Source organism: Colobus angolensis, unplaced genomic scaffold (genome assembly GCF_000951035.1).
Source record: "Colobus angolensis palliatus isolate OR3802 unplaced genomic scaffold, Cang.pa_1.0 Scaffold212, whole genome shotgun sequence".
NCBI classification, from domain to species: domain Eukaryota; kingdom Metazoa; phylum Chordata; class Mammalia; order Primates; family Cercopithecidae; genus Colobus; species Colobus angolensis.
Window position 1 is genome coordinate 2,375,098 of NW_012115289.1, and position 18,538 is coordinate 2,393,635.

Consider the following 18,538-nt stretch of genomic DNA (forward strand, 5'->3'; position numbering starts at 1 on the left):
ACATTTTAAATAATTAAAAAGTGCAAAATTTGGGGAAAATAAAATTTAAAAAATTAGTCATTGCTCCCTAAAGAAATAATGTTTATGCCATATCACAATGTAACATCTTAGTGCTCTAGAGATTTTTTTCACTAATTATCCATGAGACAGAAAATGAAATAACATAGTCCATTAAATTGTGTGACAGTCCACAAGTACATGTAATAATGTAAACTCCTCATATTTTTATTAAAAGAGTAACAATCTGTGAGCTTCATCTTCTACTAATGTGATTTGGCACTAGTGTGTGAGTTATGTTCTTGCTGGTGTCAAGAGCTGAAAGTGGGAACATGGAATGGGGCTAAAAGAAAAACTTCAGTATAAATTCTATTGTACCTTTTGAATTTTGAACCATATAAGTATATAACAATTAAAATTTAAAATTTAATCTCTTAAAATGTCACTTTGTTAGTCTATTGATGTATAATGATTCTTGTGTTATGTAAGTGTTAGTTATTATTATGAAGTGAATGAAGTAGTCTAGCCAATGGGCCACTGGCCTTGAAGCAAATAACAAAATAGTCTAAACAGATACCTGGGGCAGAGCATTCCAGGAAGAGGAAATAACTAGTTAAAACTTCTGAAAGACACTATTCTTCAATATGTGAAGTCACTTTTAGAAATGAGATTATAGTGAGTTCTTTAAAAATGTTGTATTAGTTTGTTTACACACTGCTGATAAAGACATACCCCAAACTGGGAACAAAAAGAGGTTTAATTGGACTTAAACAGTTCCACATGGCTGGGGAAGCCTCAGAATCATGACGGGAGGTGAAAGGCACTTCTTACATCGTGGTGGCAAGAGAAAAATGAGAAAGAAACAAAAGCAGAAACCCCGGATAAACCCACTGGATCTCGTGAGACTTATTTACAATCATGAGAATAGCATGGAAAAGACTGGCCCCCATGATTCAGTTGCCTCCCTCTGGGTCCCTCCTACAACATGTGGGAATTCTGGGAGCTATAATTCAAGTTGAGATTTGGGCGGGGACACAGCCAAACCATATCAAATGTCTATTAAAAGTCAGTGTCATGCGGATTGCCACCCAACTATCCAAAAGGATGATTTTATAACATTGCAAAGTAATGTAAAGTAAGTACTTTGGCTTTATTATCTAAGTCCTTTCATCACTTGATTTCTCAAACTAAACTTCCAGTCAAGTGGCACCAATTGTCATTTTTAAAATACTCAAAAGAATATTGTATAGCTTTGTGCCATTAGTGTGCTGTCGCTTTTTAAAAAAATTATGTTACACCAAGGAAATAGAAACATAATACAAAACATAATTTTTTTTTACTATTTTCATCTTAACTTTTAATCTTTTAAAGAGCAACAAATGTAACTATTTCTTTTAAAAGCAGAACTCTTTCATAAATTAAATTGAAAACCCAAACTTCTTTTTTTGGCTATATAGTCTATATTGTTCTCCAACTGAGTTTTTCAGTTGTTATTATGCTCCAATCATTAGCCATTTAATCTTCTTTTGAAACAAATGCATTTTATTTTTCTATCTCAATATGTACAATCAAGCATACTTAAACAACCTGTATAGTTGCTTATTAGGTTTAACTTTGTCACATTTTATTATCAGAGATAGTTGGGTTGGAAAAATACAACTTATTTTCTATGCAAATTTTTAATGGTGGAAGCTAAGCAGATATGGTTACCCAGAAAAATGAGAAAGAGAACATAAATTTATAAAATAAGCAGACTGGTGTTTTATTTGTGTTGGTAAACAGATTGGAATTTTTACTAGCCTTCTCTACTTGCTTTCAAAGGTTTACTCTTTAAAAGCATCTCTCCTATTTATTTAAACTTTTCATTACTTATTTCCAGTACATACTTAGAACGATTTCTATTTCTCACAAGTAGACATGACTCTGCAGGTAGATAATGAGGAAAATAAAAACCAGTGTGTGTGTCTTCTGTCTTGTTCTTTGTTGATGGATACCTGGAGGGAGGTGAGAAGGGAGGCAAGGGAAGTGGATTCTTAAGGGAGGACATGTGGCTGCTACATTATGTCTGCTATCTCTTGGCTCTACAATCATTTTTCTATGTCTTCTTCTCTACCACTGGAGATGGGAGCCTACAAACTATATTTCTCAAACTCCTTTGACATTTGGCTTTTTGTTAGATTAGAAGGTGGGATGAAGCAAGAAACCATTAGTTCTGCTTTCTATTGGCATTCCCTGTGATGATGGTAGCAATAGTGGTGACTGGTGCCTGTCACTTCTTCGGTTCCTGCTTATGCAACTTGCTTTTATGAGCTTGTCTCAGGATCATAGTAACTGTGGACTCTGAGCATGTCCACTTTGCTTGAGCTCTCCTTGCTGCTATATAGAAGGGAATAGATTTTTTCAGTTCCTGATCTTTTGAATAAACTCACCTTCTACTTTTAGTTCCATCAATTCTCCAACACCTTTGTAACCAGTTCCTTTATTAAATTCCCTCTATTTAAAATGCCTATATTCACTTTCATGTACATCTTCTACAAAAGACTAAGAAAAAGTGTGCTTTAACTTTTATTTTACCGGCTTCCCACATCTTCTTCCTGAATCTCTTTCCCACTTTAAAGTTCTCCAAATCTCAAAACTGTCTCTGATCTCCAGCTGCCCATTTATTATCACACTCCTTATTTGCTCATGATGACTTGATAGGTGTGCATAGTTCCCATGCTCATGTTATCTTTCATATCAAAAGATGTGTATCTTAGGCTGAGGCAGGAGGATCTCTTGAACCTGGGAGGTGGAGGCTGCAGTGAGCTGAGAAGGCACCACTGCACTCCAGTCTGGGCGACAGAGTGAGATTCCATCTAAAAAAAAAAAAAAAAAAAAAAAAAGTGTATCTTTTATTTAATATTTCCAGAAACTTCCAAGGTAATAAAGTTTTGTGTTGTACCCCAAACTCAGCTCAACATAAATTTCTTTCTGAAGACATGCTTTACTCTTCAGACAGAATTAGATTTCCTTATCTTCGCTCATGAAGCTATGAGTTTGCACTTCTACTAATGATATCATTTATTACATTATACTAAAACTGTTGGTTTATTTATATGATATTTACAGTAATCTATGAGTTATTTGAGATTATCTTTGTGTGACTATAGCCTAGAAAGCTTCCTGGCCTATGCACACTTGTATGCATGTTGTACTAGAATGCTATTGGGCTCCAAGAGTTTGCGAGCTTAACAGTGCAAATCAGATGATGGGTGGCAATATTAGTGTATGATACAAGGTTCAGTAGACTGTAAACCCTCAGGAACAGAGACTTGCCCTTCACCTGTCTGTATTCTTAGCTTAATACCGTGCTGAGGAATTGAAAGCATGAATGCTGTGAATTAGGCAGACATAATGATTAAAGTCAGGGATTAAAAAAAAAAAAAAAATCCCTAGCAAGAATTTCAAAGCATTATGAGGACATTTGGCTAAATCCTTTAATAGTATCTTTTTACCCCAAATCATCTAATCTTGTATAGGATTCTCCCCCTGAACCAAGACCAGGCTCCCAGAAACCCTGCACTAAGCTACCATTTGTCTGAGAAAAAAAGCAGTTAATTGTCGCTCAAATAGTTGATACTGCTTGTCCAAATCCTTGTAACTCACCTGAAACATTAACTCTTCAAAGTAATAGGTTGTAAATAATGGTTTAAAAGCACATTGTATGGGGATATGTACATTTAAATAAAGAAATCCTGGAGACTTCTGGCAGTGGAGAAAAACTCTGTCATGGCATGGGTGTCAGACTCTGTGACAGGCAGTAGGGATGGGTAAGTGGGACTTTTGACACCCTAAATTACCTAGACTCAGGCAACAACCTCTTCTGCCAATCTTATTCATAAGCAAGTGCACACATTCACAGTAGCAAGTCAGCAAGGGGAAAAATAGATTATCACCAATTTTGGTAATTGAAAAAACTCTCATGCCATCATGTTGTGACCCAAATAAAGGCTGATACATTTATTTAAAAATTGCTATTTCAATAGCTTTTGGGATACAAGTGTTTTATGTCATGAGATCAATTATATAGTGGCGAATTCTGGGAGTTTAGTGCACTTGTCACCAGAGTAGTGTACTTTGAACCTAATATATAGTTTTCTTAATCTCTACCCTGCTCCCCACTCTCCTGCTTCTAAGTCTCTAAAATCTACTATACCACTCTGTATGCCTTTGTGTACTTATAGCTTAGCTCCCACTTATAAGTGAGAACATACAGGTTTTGTTTTTTTACCCCTGAGTTACTTCATTTAGAATAATGGCCTCCAGCTCCATTCAAGTTGCTGCAAAAGACATCATTTTATTACATCTTACGGCTGAGTAGCATTCCATGGTGTATAGGTACCACCTTTTCTTTATCCACTCAGTAGTCGATGGGCACTTAAGTTGGTTCCACATCTTTGCAATCATGAATTATGCTGCTATAAACGTACATGTGCACGTGTCTTTTTCATATAATGACTTATTTTCCTCTGGGAAAGTACTTAGTAGTGGGATTGCTGGATTGAATGGTAGATCTACTTTTAGATTTTTAAAGAATCTCCACACTGTTTTCCACAGTGTTTGTACTAATTTACATTCCCACCAGCAGTGTATAAGTGTTCCCCTTTTTCCACATCCATGCCAACATCTCTTGTTTTTTGACTTTTTAATAATAGCCATTTTTGCAAGAGTATGATGGTATCTCATTGTGGTTTTAATTTGCATTTCCCTGATGATTAGTGATGCTGAACATTTTAAAATGTTTTTTGGCAATTTGTATGTCTTCTTTTGAGAAGTGTCTATTCATGTCTTTTGTCCACTTTTTGAAGGGATTATTTGTTTTCTTTCTTGCTGATTTGTTTGAGTTCCTTGTAAATTCTGTATACTAGTCCTTTGTCAGATGCATAGTTTGCAAATATTTTATCCCATTCTCTGGGCTGGCAGATACAATTTTTAAGGTTACTTTCTCTTTACTTATTATTTCTACATCCATTAAGAGACATTCTCAAGGCACTCAGTAAAGCTCCAAGAAGAGAAGCTCACATAATGTAACAGCCAAGGAGAGGCAGCAAGGCACACAAAAAGACATTTGAGTAGAAATATAGACCTAACTGTGAATATTTTTTATATAGTTTGTGTTGGAACTCATAAAATAATATGTGACAATTTTCAGAAAATGAGAGTTCATTGTTGTAATAGAATCAGGACAAACATTTGAGTCAATGAACTAACAGTAGAATCAACAGAAACCATAGAAACAAGCAAGAATACAGTTTTGAGTTCAAATGCATATGATTTGTCTTTGATACATATTGAAACTAGGGATTTAGCTGATCTCTACTGTGCATTGGAACCCAAGTGAGGTCCTCAGTACTATTGCAGGAGCACCTATCTCAATCTCATCAATCTCCAACCCAGCACCCCTTAACTTTGCTCTGACATCAGCATTCTTACCCTTGATTTTTTTCCTGGAAAAGAATTTGGACAAGACCTGCTTTGAAGGGAACTGTTAACCTGAGTAGTTACTTTGAATTTTTTAAAAAATGAAAATAGTAAAAGTAGTTCTTTCTGTTTTTAATGTGAAAATGTATAAAGTCAATGTAATCATGTTGATGATAAGCTCTGGTTGTTGGTTAAAATTACATAATTATAAAAATGTTTGAAAAATATTACATATTAAAGTTCAGTTTGTAAGAAAACATTTTAAATGGTCCATTTTCAAGGCTTGATAAATCTAAGCACTGGCAGCCAGCCTGCAAATGTAACAAACCACAGGGTGCATGCTCTTAGAAGGTCACAATAAGTGAACAGAATGTACAGGAGGGGTCAGTCCACAAAAGGGAAGAAAGTTTTGTTATTGGGAAGTCTAAATTGAAGCAGGGAAAGGAGATAATGAAACTTAGGTGACAGCCGGGAAGATTGTAACCCCATAGTACTCGACCAGTGAGGAGAACTGTGGGAGGGACTTGCATACTAAGAGATAAATTACCTGTTGTAATTGCCCAGGTGTGCATGTCTTCCAGACACCTGATCTTGCAAGACAGTTATTAAAAGTCTTACCTTCACTGTTCTTCACGCCTCTAAGTCCATTCTTTGGGTTTGGACAGGTGAGCATATTTCTCACAATTTTATTAAGCAAAATGTTTGAAAGCAAAAAATCTTTGAAAAATAAAATCATAAAAGGTAATCGTTAGTGGTGAAAAGTCCAATAATAGGTAGGCAATATAACTGCATCAAGTAGTACAGGAAATTAATGTTTCACATGCATCTCAGTTATGAATAATGTTAATGTTTAAGACATTTTCAAATGTTATCTCATTCAATTTTTACAGTAACCTGGCAAAGGTCTTATTATTACCATTTCTCAGCTGTGGATTTCCTGGTTCAGAGAGGATAAATAACTTTTGCAAGGCCACGTAGCTAATACCTGTCAGGAGTGTGATTCAAATATAGGTCTGCTATATGTTATTCATGTATTTTTTCCACTCTGTTACACTGCCTCAACATATTTAAGTTCACATCAGACCAGACCTTTAAAAAAAACTCGTCTCTATGAAATTTTCTCAACGAATATTTTTTGTTTCTTTCAAATTATTGTTAGTAGCAGTTTATAAACCCTTCAAAGCAATTTGAGATTTTGCACTTTCTTTTTTTACTTTTATTTTTTATTTTTTATTTATTTATTTATTTATTTTTGGAGACGGAGTCTCGCTCTGTCTCCCAGGCTGGAGTGCAGTGGCCTGATCTCGGCTCACTGCAACCTCTGCCTCGCGGGTTCAGGTCATTCTCCTGCCTCAGCCTCTCGAATAGCTGGGACTACAGGCACCGGCTACCATGACCGGCTAATTTTTTTGTATTTTCAGTGGAGATGGGGTTTCACCGTGTTAGCCAGGATGGTCTCCATCTCCTGACCTCATGATCCGCCCGCCTCGCCCTCCCAAAGTGATGGGATTACAGGTGTGAGCCACGGCGCCCGGCCCCTTTCTTTTAAATAAACAACCCAACACAGGTGACAAAGTTCTATAACAATGGGCCTCTCCTGTAGCAAGCAGTCACTAATTTTTGTTTTCTTTCTAGGTAAATTCTGTTTATATAATTAATACATTAGTAATCCGGTTTAGATAGCCTGCCCTGACTGCTTGAATAATTCAAGTTTAAATTCTTCAGTTAAAAGCTTTCAAACCACCAGGTTTCTTTTCTTCACAGCATTTACTTCTGCTTCTAATATGCATTTATTTGTGTGATTTTTTAAATATATATTTTATCTAGGCTGTTGGCATGAGGTGTTCTTACTTACCTTTGAGCCCTCAGTCCCTATCACAGTGTCTGACAGCAAATAGGTCCTCAGTGAATATTTGTTAGGTGGATATTTAGATTAAAAAAAGAAATCAGAAAATGAATAGGTTATTTGTACTGGTGTTTTGCAGAAGCCGTCATAAATAAGCTAGGATTTAATCTGAACCTTGAAAAGGAAGCAAGAGTAAGACCTTAATACACATGTTGAAAATATACAATCTTTATTACGGTTTTCATTTTTTTCCACTAAGTGCAACCAAGAAGATGCATTCTAAATTAAGCCTCAAAGCTTTCTTTCTAAACATATGTAGAAGAAGTTATTGCTATATTAAGCAATGCAGCTAATTAAAAGAGGAAATGAAAATCATTCTTAAATGAACCTCTCACTTCCCCCCTGGTTTCCTTTAACACTATGTATCTTTGAACTATAAAATGTTTCATTAAAAATGACTTTTACTAGAAGGTTAAATTAAAACTGTATTTACTCTTTTTGTGTTTGCTTTCTTTCTTTTCTTTGTTTTTTGTTTGAGAGCAAGACGCGGGGCCTCATTCTATCATCCAAGCTGGAGTGCAGTGGCATGATCACTGCTCACAGAAGCCCTAAACTCCTGGGCTCAAGCAATCCTCCCATCTCAGCCTCCCAAGTAGCTAGGACTACTGGCATGCTTCACCACGCTTAGCTAAGTTTTTTATTTTTTGTAGAGATATACTCTCTCTATGTTGCCTGAATTAGTCTAGAACTCCTGGCCTCAAGAGACCCTCCTGCCTTGGCCTCTCAAAGTACTGGGATCACAGGCATGAGCCATGGTCCCCAGCTAATTTGTTTGTTTTTGTAGAGAGGGGGATCTCTCTCTGTTGCCCAGGCTGGTCTCAAACTCCTGGCCTCAAACAATCCTCCCTCCTCTGCCTCCGAAAGCACTGAGATTATAGGTCTGAGGCACCTTGCCCTGCCCATATTTACTCTCTCTACAGACCTGCATGGTGTATTAGGAATGGAAGAAACAATGAAGTACATCTTGGTCAGAGCTAAGGGACGTATTTGCTTGATTATTGTTTGGCTTGTATAATGTCTGAAAAGATAATACAACTAGGGCAGCTGTTTCACTTGCTTAACATGCAAGACTCTTTGTACCACTGCCTTTCAACAGGCCTGGTTCATCACTATATGTCTCTTGCCTAGCCATTGTAGATGTCTGAGTTTTTAAGTTTTGACAGAACGTTCTCTCTTTTGATTGCAACCAAAGAGATTATATGACTCCATCAAAGCCTTCTTTATTTGTACATCTCTTCTTTTGTCTTTCTCTAAATTTTCACCTTCCCATTCACTTTTCTTGACATCCTTCAAACTTTTGCTCTCAGCTTTAATTGTCTGTTCTAGAAAATTAAGCATAAATTATTGTTTTGTTATAGCATTTTCATCATTTCATTTTAAAAGGAGACTCACCTGGGCATGTCACAATATTCGCCTTGATTTTTTTCTGGAACAAAGAGACTGAAGGTAGTTTTCAGACCCTCTTCATGCCAGCTTGGAGAGGATATTTATTTTATTTATTTTGTCACTAATTGTTCATTCAAATATGCTCTTCAGTATTCTTATTACAATTCAGTTGTTATACACATATTCACAGCCCTCCCTCTTCCCCTTACCAGGATTGTTCCTCTTCTGCTGGTTATGTTTTTCTCTTATCAGATAATTGAGTTTAAAGTGTATATAGTCTAGACAAGTACTGCCAGATGAGACAAGATGACAAAGGAGTACATTTTAAGAAATAATAACCAGAAGACGACGTATTATACACGACTCTACTCCTGATTGATTGCCTTCATTGCATAGCTCCAGCAACACAAGAGCCACATGCACTAAGAAATCTGCATACTCTGCTCTCTTACGACTATCTTTAATTAACATTTGGAAAAATCAGCATCATTTCTAGGTACAGGGAAGAAAACGTCCAGCTAAAATAGAGTAGATAAAAAACAAAGGTCCTAAGAAATGGGATTCAAGGGGATGCTATGAGGTAGACTTGAGTTTAAAAACAACAAACAAACAAAACAAAACAAATACACTTTGTATTTTCACAGTCAACAGAATAGCAGCAAGATGTACTGAAAATTACCTTGGATCCAGGAGCCCTGAATTCTTCTTCTTCTTTTCGAGTAATTACTCAGTAGTGGGATTGCTGGGTCAAATGGTAGTTCTATATTTAGTTCCATACTGTTTCCCATAGAGATTGAATTAATTTACGTTCCCACCAATAGCGAATCAGCATTCCTTTTTCCAGGAGCCCTGAATTCTGATCTGGGTTAGTCATTAATTCAGTGTGTGAATTTAGGAAAGTCACATAAACTTTCTGGCACTCATTGTTATCATTTTCAAAATAAGGAAGTTGGTCTAGATGATTTCCAAGTTATTTTCTGGATTCGAAATTTCATGATGTGAAGACAAAAGATATTATCATCTACTGATAATACTATAAAAAAAGAACTCAAATAAGTCAATCCCATCAGAATGCCTGGGTTGAAATATTGCCTCTATTTCTTATTCACTCCAAGATCTTTGGTCCAATTTTAACTTCCTTAAGTTCAATCATCTCACCTGTAAAATGGGAGTATTAACAATATCTGCGAGATGGAATCATTGGTGAATTAAGACAGATACTTCACATAAAGCCTAAATATGGTGCTGGTGCAAAGAGGGCACTCCAACGCTAGGCATTTAATGTGGGCTACAGTCTTCTTGCAAATAACTAGGAAGAAAAACACCAAACATAAATTTGTATTTTTTAAATGAGTTTCATATCTCCTAATATGACATTTTAAAAATCATTTGTTAACAGATCAAACCTAGGTCATTGTATTCCTCTTCTACGTCAGTCCAGTCAGTTTAGTCCAGGGTGGAGCTGGGTAAGTGAGCTTGGGGCAACAGCTAAACTCTGCCCTTTACTGAGGCTCAGTCTTAGGCTTTTGACACCCTCTTGGCTGCTGGTGAGTTCAACTCAGACCCAGGTAGCCATTGTCTCCATCACTAACAAGAATTTAGAATATGTGTGACAATGGATGATCCAACATCCGTAATTTGCAGAGTCTTAACTATTCTCTAAAGCCAATCTGTCCTTTCAAAGGGAAAGCACTCCAGGACCACCGAGCTTTGGTTTCCATGGCAACAATGTGGGTCAATTGCTGCAGTCACACCTTCACTAGCCTTGATTGCATTTGGCAATTTACCATCTTCTGTACTTCCTTTTGTTTGAGCCTCTCTCATTTGCTTAATTCCCTTCTCTATTGGGAGAATCTTAAAATGCAAACTACAGGAGCTGAATTTAAATTAAAAACTGCAGAGGCTTAAAGAAACACACCTCTGGAGAGCACTATTTATCTTATAACTCATTGACATGTGCTTCTTGAAATCAAGTCTTACGTCTTCAACTTCAAAATCTTGCTTCCCATATTCTGTTGCAGCTCAGAAATTCTTTGCTTGCAAAGCTTTGTGGGTTTTTCTTGGAAAAAGCAGCAGCATTTCTGCCTTCTCAGACCATATTCTGATATCATGAATGTCACAATTATTAGAATAAAGTCCAAATTCCTTAACCTGTTATTTAAAGCCCTGAATCATCTGAGCTTTCCTCGCAGCTTACTGCCTTCCTCTTACCCTTCTTTTACACATCATGCTCAAGTGTTTACTGTCTTTCAGATTCTTGAATACACGCTATGTTCTGGACCCTCCTGTGTTATCCTCTCTTATAGGAGGACCATTCCCTCAGTCTCTGCCTGGCTATCTCCTACTTGTCTTTCAGATATCAGTTTCAGTGTCACTTTCCACAGGAAAGTTTTCCTACACTCTGACTTTGGTCTTTCGTTACACCATGTGCTTCCTTATTGTACCATTACTGTACTTTAGTAACCCCTGTAAATACTATACCTCTTTTGTACTTTGTGAACATTCTGAGTACTGAGGCAGTGTCCATTTCTCCACCCTTCACCCAACAACCCCACTGCTGCATTCGCACTGCTCTCCCGGGCCTTACTACATCATAGGCATTTGCTAAATATTTGTTACATGACTGAAAGAACTTTTCCCTGCTAGATCATATAAGCCATTTGCTGTAAATCTCCTAATCTTGATATTCTGCAACCTCCTTTCCATCCCACTGCAAGTATCCACTAGAATGTGCTTTTCATTCAAGATATATTTGCAGTCTTCCTGTTTTTTACTGATATCTGAAATATTCACTGATATCAGTGAATATCCAGTCACTCAAAGTGAAAAAATTTCAAAATCCTTTGTCTTTTTATTATGATATATTCCATTAAACATCAATTTTTAGGTTCTGTTTAATATAACTATCCTAAGAAAATTTAAAAATAAGCAGTAAATGAAAGTGTTGAATTGAATAAAATAAATGGCATTACTAAGCCATGCACCTGTAGCTGTCAAACAAGTCCTCTAGCCTGCTGCCTAGCAGGCCCTGGACCCCTTCTTGCTACTACATACACAGTGGTGCATTTTAGAGCTCCTCACTCAGAAGCCAGGGAACAGGAAAGACACACTGTTTCCAAATGTGACACCACCTGGCTTCAGGGACTGGGAATCGCAGTCACACACTGTTTGAGCCAGGTATTGATGTTGAAGATGCCACTACTCAGGACAGCAATCCCGTCTCGCCTGTGGTTTCATGTTCCTAGGTTTCAGTTTTCAGTGGTCAACGATGGTCCATATGTATTAAATGGAAAATTTCAAATAAACAATTGAATACGTTCTCAGTTGTGTGCTGTGGTAAGTTGTGTGATGAAATCTTGCCTCACCTCACTTTGTCCTGCCTGGGATGTGAATCATTCCTGTGTCCAGAATCTCCAGGCCATAGGTGCTCCCTGTCCCTTTGTCACTGAGTGACAGGCTCGGTTATCAGATCGACTGTTACGGTTTCACAGTGTTGGTGTTCAATTCATCCTTATTTGACTTTAAAATCACCTACTGCGTAAGAGGAGTGAGGCTGGCAATTCGGATATGGCAAAGAGAAGCTATAAAGTGCTTTTTTCAGTGAAAGGTAAAAGTTCTTGACTTAAGGAAAAAAAAAGTGGTATCCTGAGTTAGCTAAAGTCGATGGTAAAAATGAATTTCTATCCATGAAGTTTTGAACAGAGTATTGTCGTAATTGCTCCCTTTTACTATTATTGTTAATTTCTTACTATGCCTAGTTTATAAATTAACCTTTATCATAGATACAAACATATAGAAAAAATATAGTGTATATAGGCATCCATTGGAGGTGCAGAAACATTTTCCCCATAAATAAGGGAGACTACCATACTTGGTACACTGATACCATGATATTTTGAGGTTGATGTTTTTGACACTTGAACATTTTGAATGGTTAAATTTTTAAAATTGTTATTAAGTAACCTATGCAATGGTTTTTATCTTTGAGTCTTCTATTCCATCACAGTTCCATCTCTACTTCTGAGTGACACTCCAATCTTGACCCCAATGCATTAGTTTGACCCATGTTGGATTTCAGATGTCTGCAGGACATCAGATAAAAATAAGTAGTAGATGCTGAGCTATATGGTTAAATGCTTCAAAAAATATTGGAGTAGAAGAGTTCAAGTATAAATGTCTTGATCACCGAGGGAAACAGTAATAGGAAAAGGAGCTGGGAACCAAGTAAAGATCATGAAGAACCACTCCACTGAAAGTTGTACAAGAGAAAAGGAAGCTTCAAAGGATGATAAGTAGGGAAAAAGAGGAAACAAGAGTACAATGCCAGAAAGTGAGCATATAAGGTAAGCACCAAAAAGTAAATATGGGACTTGTCACTCTCTAAATTTAAGGAAAAAGTTATTATGGCTTAGAACAGCAGTTTAACATGTATCTGCTTCGGCTGCTATAACAAAAGACCATACATTGGGTGCCTAAAATCATAGACATTTACTTATTACAGTTCTGAAGTTTGAGAAGTCCAAGGTCAAGGTGCTGGCTGATTTGTTTCTTGGTAAGAACCCACTTCCTGGCTTGCAGATGGCTACTTTCTTGTTGTGTCCTCACATGGTGTGGGAAGGCAGGGGCGGGGGGTGGTGGAAGGGAGGGAGGAAAAGAGAGAGAGAGAGACAGAGACAGAGAGAGACAGAGAGAACTCTGTTCTCCTATAAGAGCACTAATTTCATTATGAGGGTTGCACTCTCATGACCTCATCTAAACCTAATTGTTAATTCCTCTCAAAGCCCCACCTCCAAATGCCATCACGTTGGGAAGTAAGGCTTCAATGTATGAATTTCAGAGAACACAAATGTCCAGCCCATAACAATGTGGATACAGGCATCACCTCTCCTTTTTGATTTCTTTCTTTTAGCTCTCCTCCTTGGAGCCCAATATCCCAATCTCCCCACAGGTCCTGGTCAAGGCAGTAACTGAGAGGTTGTAAAGCAAGGCTTTCAATGGGCTTATCAGGGGTCCAGTTGCTGTGGAGATCAATAAGAGGGTGAGAAGTGAAGTATAAGGCAAATTGCAGTAAAATGTTTCATGTTGGAGGCTGAAAGCAAGGTCAAGACATCAGGGGCTCATTGTTGCTGGACACTGGCCAGTCTTAGACTGGCTGTAAGTCATGGAATGGGAACACACTTACGTGTGTATGTAACAAAGTCATACACAGTGTATTCAATGCTACTGTCTCCTTCCCCCACCCCCAACATCCTTCCTTTTACATTGTTTGCATGTGGTTCCTTTTTAAAATGATATAACCTAAACACAAACTGCTACTTTTAACTGATGCAGAGAGATTATATCATCTTTATTTCTTGTGAACAAGCTTTACTTTTGAGATTTTGAGAAGGCAGAGAAATGCTGTAATAAAGAATGCAGATAAGAGATAGGAATTTGAAGGAGAGAGAAAGAATTAGAAGAGAAGAAAGAGGATGAGGAAACATATTGATGAGGGAGGAGAAATGAGAGAGGGAGGGAGAGAAGAGAGGATAGGAGAGGAGATGAAGAATGGAGGGTATGTATAGTAAAAAGAGAAACTTGAATGATGAATTTCTTTATTCCCCTCAGCAATTCGTAAAGAACTTACAATTAATTTAAAAAGGAAGTCAAGGTGAGAATTAGGTAAATAATCATTGACTAAATATTTCTTTTACTATCTTTTCTGGTCAAAGAGAGTAAACAAAGGCCAAATATTCACTACATCTCTTGTTAAATAAAATTTATGCGAGTCCATTGATTTGATTAGTGAACTTCTGCACTAGATTCCAACAGACCAAGTCTAAATGGAGTCACTCAGGCCAAAGCTCCATCCCACCAAACTGAAACTTGTTGTTTATCTGACCTGAGAAATCAGGAGAGAGATAATAGCCAAATCCCCAAACAGATCAGTTTTAGCCCGCATGATGAGGAAGTCCCCTGTGCTTCAGTAATTACAAGAAAAGTAACCTAAAGTAACCTGATGTCAAACAATCCTTTTTTTGGATTATACTATTTTATCGTCCTTGCTTAAGTTGCCTTATAAAAATGGACTCTTCTGCCATGCCCAATGGAGTACTTGTTTAAACCTTTAAATGGGATGCTGCCAGATTTATGAATTGCTAATAAAACCAGTTCAGTCTTTAAACTTAATCTACTGAAATTTCATCTTTTGACACTGGATAATCAATTATAATGGACAAATGTCAATATATCACATATTTTACAATATAAACCACCATTTTTAGAGATCACAGGAATTTACTTCTTTTACATTTAAGCTTTTACATTTACATTAGACTGGAGTGGCTGTAGTGCAGATAAACACATTGATAATGCTGCCCATCCTTCAAGGAAATGGCACAGGACTTACTGATGAACTCAGTGTGTGTTTGGTAAGGAAGGGGTAAGACTGGGAGTGTGGGAAAGAGAAGAGTCTTCAGGGATAATTGCAAAGTATTTTACAGAGATGAGGAATCCTTACAGAAGAAACAGGTTTGGAGGCCGTATTAAGAATGAGTTGAGCTGTCAATGAGAGAAAACCACACTCCACGGGCTTGGACACTGGTAGTCCATTCATTTCAGCTAACAAGGAGCCTGCAGTTAGGCTTTTGATGACTAATATCAGCTTAATGATGCCATATAGAGATCTCCTCACTGGCCACTCTTTTTCAGTAATCTTTACCAGAGTCTCCTCATTAATTTATCCTCAAAATACTGCAATTTCTGGAAAACTTACAGATTCCTCCCTTTCCTCCTTGCTTGATTCCCTACTCTGTGCTCCCCCTGGTGTCTTCCCAGGAGATGGCATCCATTATTATTCCTGTAAATACCACCTAAATGCTCATGACTATCAAATTTACATCTCCAGCTAGAACCTCTCCTCCAAAATCCAAATGTGCACATACAACACCAAACTGGATACTTCTACTTGGGTCTCAGGACATATTTCAGGAAACGTCAAAATAAACATGTTCAAAACTGAACTTTGCTCCTGTCGCAAGAATTAGAGGTTGACTGAGTCACATTCTATTTTCAACTCCACTTTTCTTTTTCTGCCCACTCTATGAGGTTACCGAAGGTAAAAATCAATTGTCCATGCACTCCTACACCTGATGGTGTCTGTGTGACACAATTCTGAGCAATGAGATAAATAGATATCTCCTGGTGCTGCTCTTTCCCCTCATTTCTTCTTCATGACTGAAGCATGAATAGAAGGCTTAAAGATTCAGCAGCCATATGGTGGCCGTGAGGCAATAGAGATGAAGATAAAAGTTGAAACACTGAGGGTGGCAGAGAGGAAATAGAGAAAGAGCCTGAGCCTGTCTATATGGCGTCATTGAGCTGACGTTAGCCATCAAATGCCTAACTGTAGCCTCCTTTTTAGGTGAAATAAATGAAACTATCAGTGTCCAAGCCCGTGGAGTGTGGTTTTCTGCCATTAGCAGCCCAACTCATTCCTAACTGATGCGGCCTCCAAGCCTGTTTCTTCTTTAAGTCTTCCTCATCTCCGTAAAGTACTTTGCAATTATCCCTGTAGACTCTTTTCTTTCCCACACTCCCAGTCTTACCCCTCCCCTACCAAGCACACATGCTGAGTCTGTCAGTAAGTCCTGTGTCATCTCCTTGAAGGACAGGCAGCACTGTCAATATCTTTATCTGCACTGTAGCCACTCTAGTCTAACTTAAATGCAGAAGCTTCTTAGCTGTCTTACCCACTTCCATTTTGGCCTCTTTCCAGTCACTTCTCAACCCAGTAAATCTTTTCAAAAATACTAGTGTTATCATCACGTCTCTGCTTAAAACCCTTTACTGATTCCCATTGCACCTATAATAGAGTCAAAGCCACATACTAAGACTTATAAGAAGCTCATGGTCTCCTATTCCCTCCTTCACCAACCCAGCAGGTGTCCCTCCAAGCCTTCCTCAGGAAGCTCTAGCCACAATGGCTTCCCAGAGCATCATAAATTCTCTTAGGCCCCAGATTATTTTCACATGTGGGTCCCATTCTTACCCTCTGTCCATCACATTTATTATAGCTTCCTTCCGCCTTCAAGTCTCATTTAAGTGGTCTTCAGTGAGGCCTCTTTGACCACCCTATTAAAATGAAAATAGTCTTTCCTACACAACCCCATTGTTTTCAAAAACAGGAAGAATTTTTTATAAAGCACCTTCTACCATTTTGATACATATCCACTTAGGGAAATAGAAATCATATCAATTTGTTTTAACAGAGAGAATTTAATATAGATAATTGGCTAAACAGGCATTGGCAGGATGAAAAAACAAAAAGGGGACACAGGTACCACATAGATAGTAACTCTAACAATCTTGGTTGAGAGTTACCAGACCTCAGAGGAGGAGCCCTGCCAGGCTGGGATGCAGAACTCTGAGGGTGTCACTTGTCTCCTGCACCACTTCAGGAAGTTGGAGGAGGGTCTGGCTGTGAGAGTCTAAGGGTGGGTGCACCTGGCTGGTGCAGGCACTTCTGACAAGTTGAATTGTCCTGGGAGCTGGTCCTGGGAGTGATGGAAGAAACTAGAAAGCTGTAAACAACCAGTGATGCTGGAATAAACCACATAGCAATAATTCCTGCGGGGGCAAGAGAGAGAATAGGCAGGAGCAATTCCCTGTTGCTTCCTGTTGCCTTTCAGTCTTCCTTAGTGCCCCCTATTGGTAGAGCCTAGAATGGATCCACCTGGCAAAAGAAATGTTTGCAGAAGCCCAGGTTAAGCAATTCAGAGGAGCAAATAAAAGAGTAGATTTAGAGATGAGCTATCATAGCTTCATGACCAGCATTGCATTCATTTGTTTACTATCATTTCTTTTCTACTAGACCGTATGTGTTCAGGATCCATGTCTCTCTTTTTACTATTGTAACCCCTCCACCAACCCATGTCCCCCATGTGCACAGCACAATAGCAAGTAGACAGAAGATACTCAACAAATATTCGTTGCATGGATGAATAATAGATGAATTTATTAGATTCTTTCCTCAAAACTACTCAGCAAAATGTACAATTCAATTCTCATCAGTAAAACATGAGACATTTAGTGCCTCATGTGATGTTCTAGGCATTTGGGCTAAAAATGCCTAGAACATCATATGAGGCAGTTTCTTTTCATTCAGGTGGGAATTTAAGACATTTTCATATGAAGCTAGGTAATAAAATGCTGTGGCAACATTCATATGTTTAAATGTCCTAAGAGTTGAAGAGGCATCAAAACTTATATCAGAAAATAAAAAGGTAAATGCAGGTTTGGAGAGATTCAGGAGATGTGCAGAAGAACTTATAATCTGAAGCAGGCTTGAGAAAGGAGGGAGAAAAGCAAAGCTGTGAAGGAAGGATAAGTTTGGCAGGTTTCGAGATGATTCTGCTGAAAGCAAAGAAATGAGAGATAGTAGGAGAAGTCATTGGAAAACGGAATTGGAACCAACTGTGGAAAACCATCAGTTTTGGAGTTCAAATTATGGGTATTATGTCTTTTGCAAAGAGGGGGCATTACAACACTTTAAGCAAAATAAATGATGCTGCTGTTGGGAATATTTTCTGAAGATAAATCTGGCAGTACCATGGGTAATTGATGGAGTGGGTTGAAACTAGAAGCAGGAGGACCAGTTAGGAGCCTATGACAATAATTCTGATCCAGATAAAGATAATGGTAGAAATAAAGGAAAGAGATAACAGGTAACATTTAGAAGGAAGACCCAATATCACATAATACAGATTCAGTCTGGGGCAAGGAGGGTGGAGAAGATATCTAGAATTCATC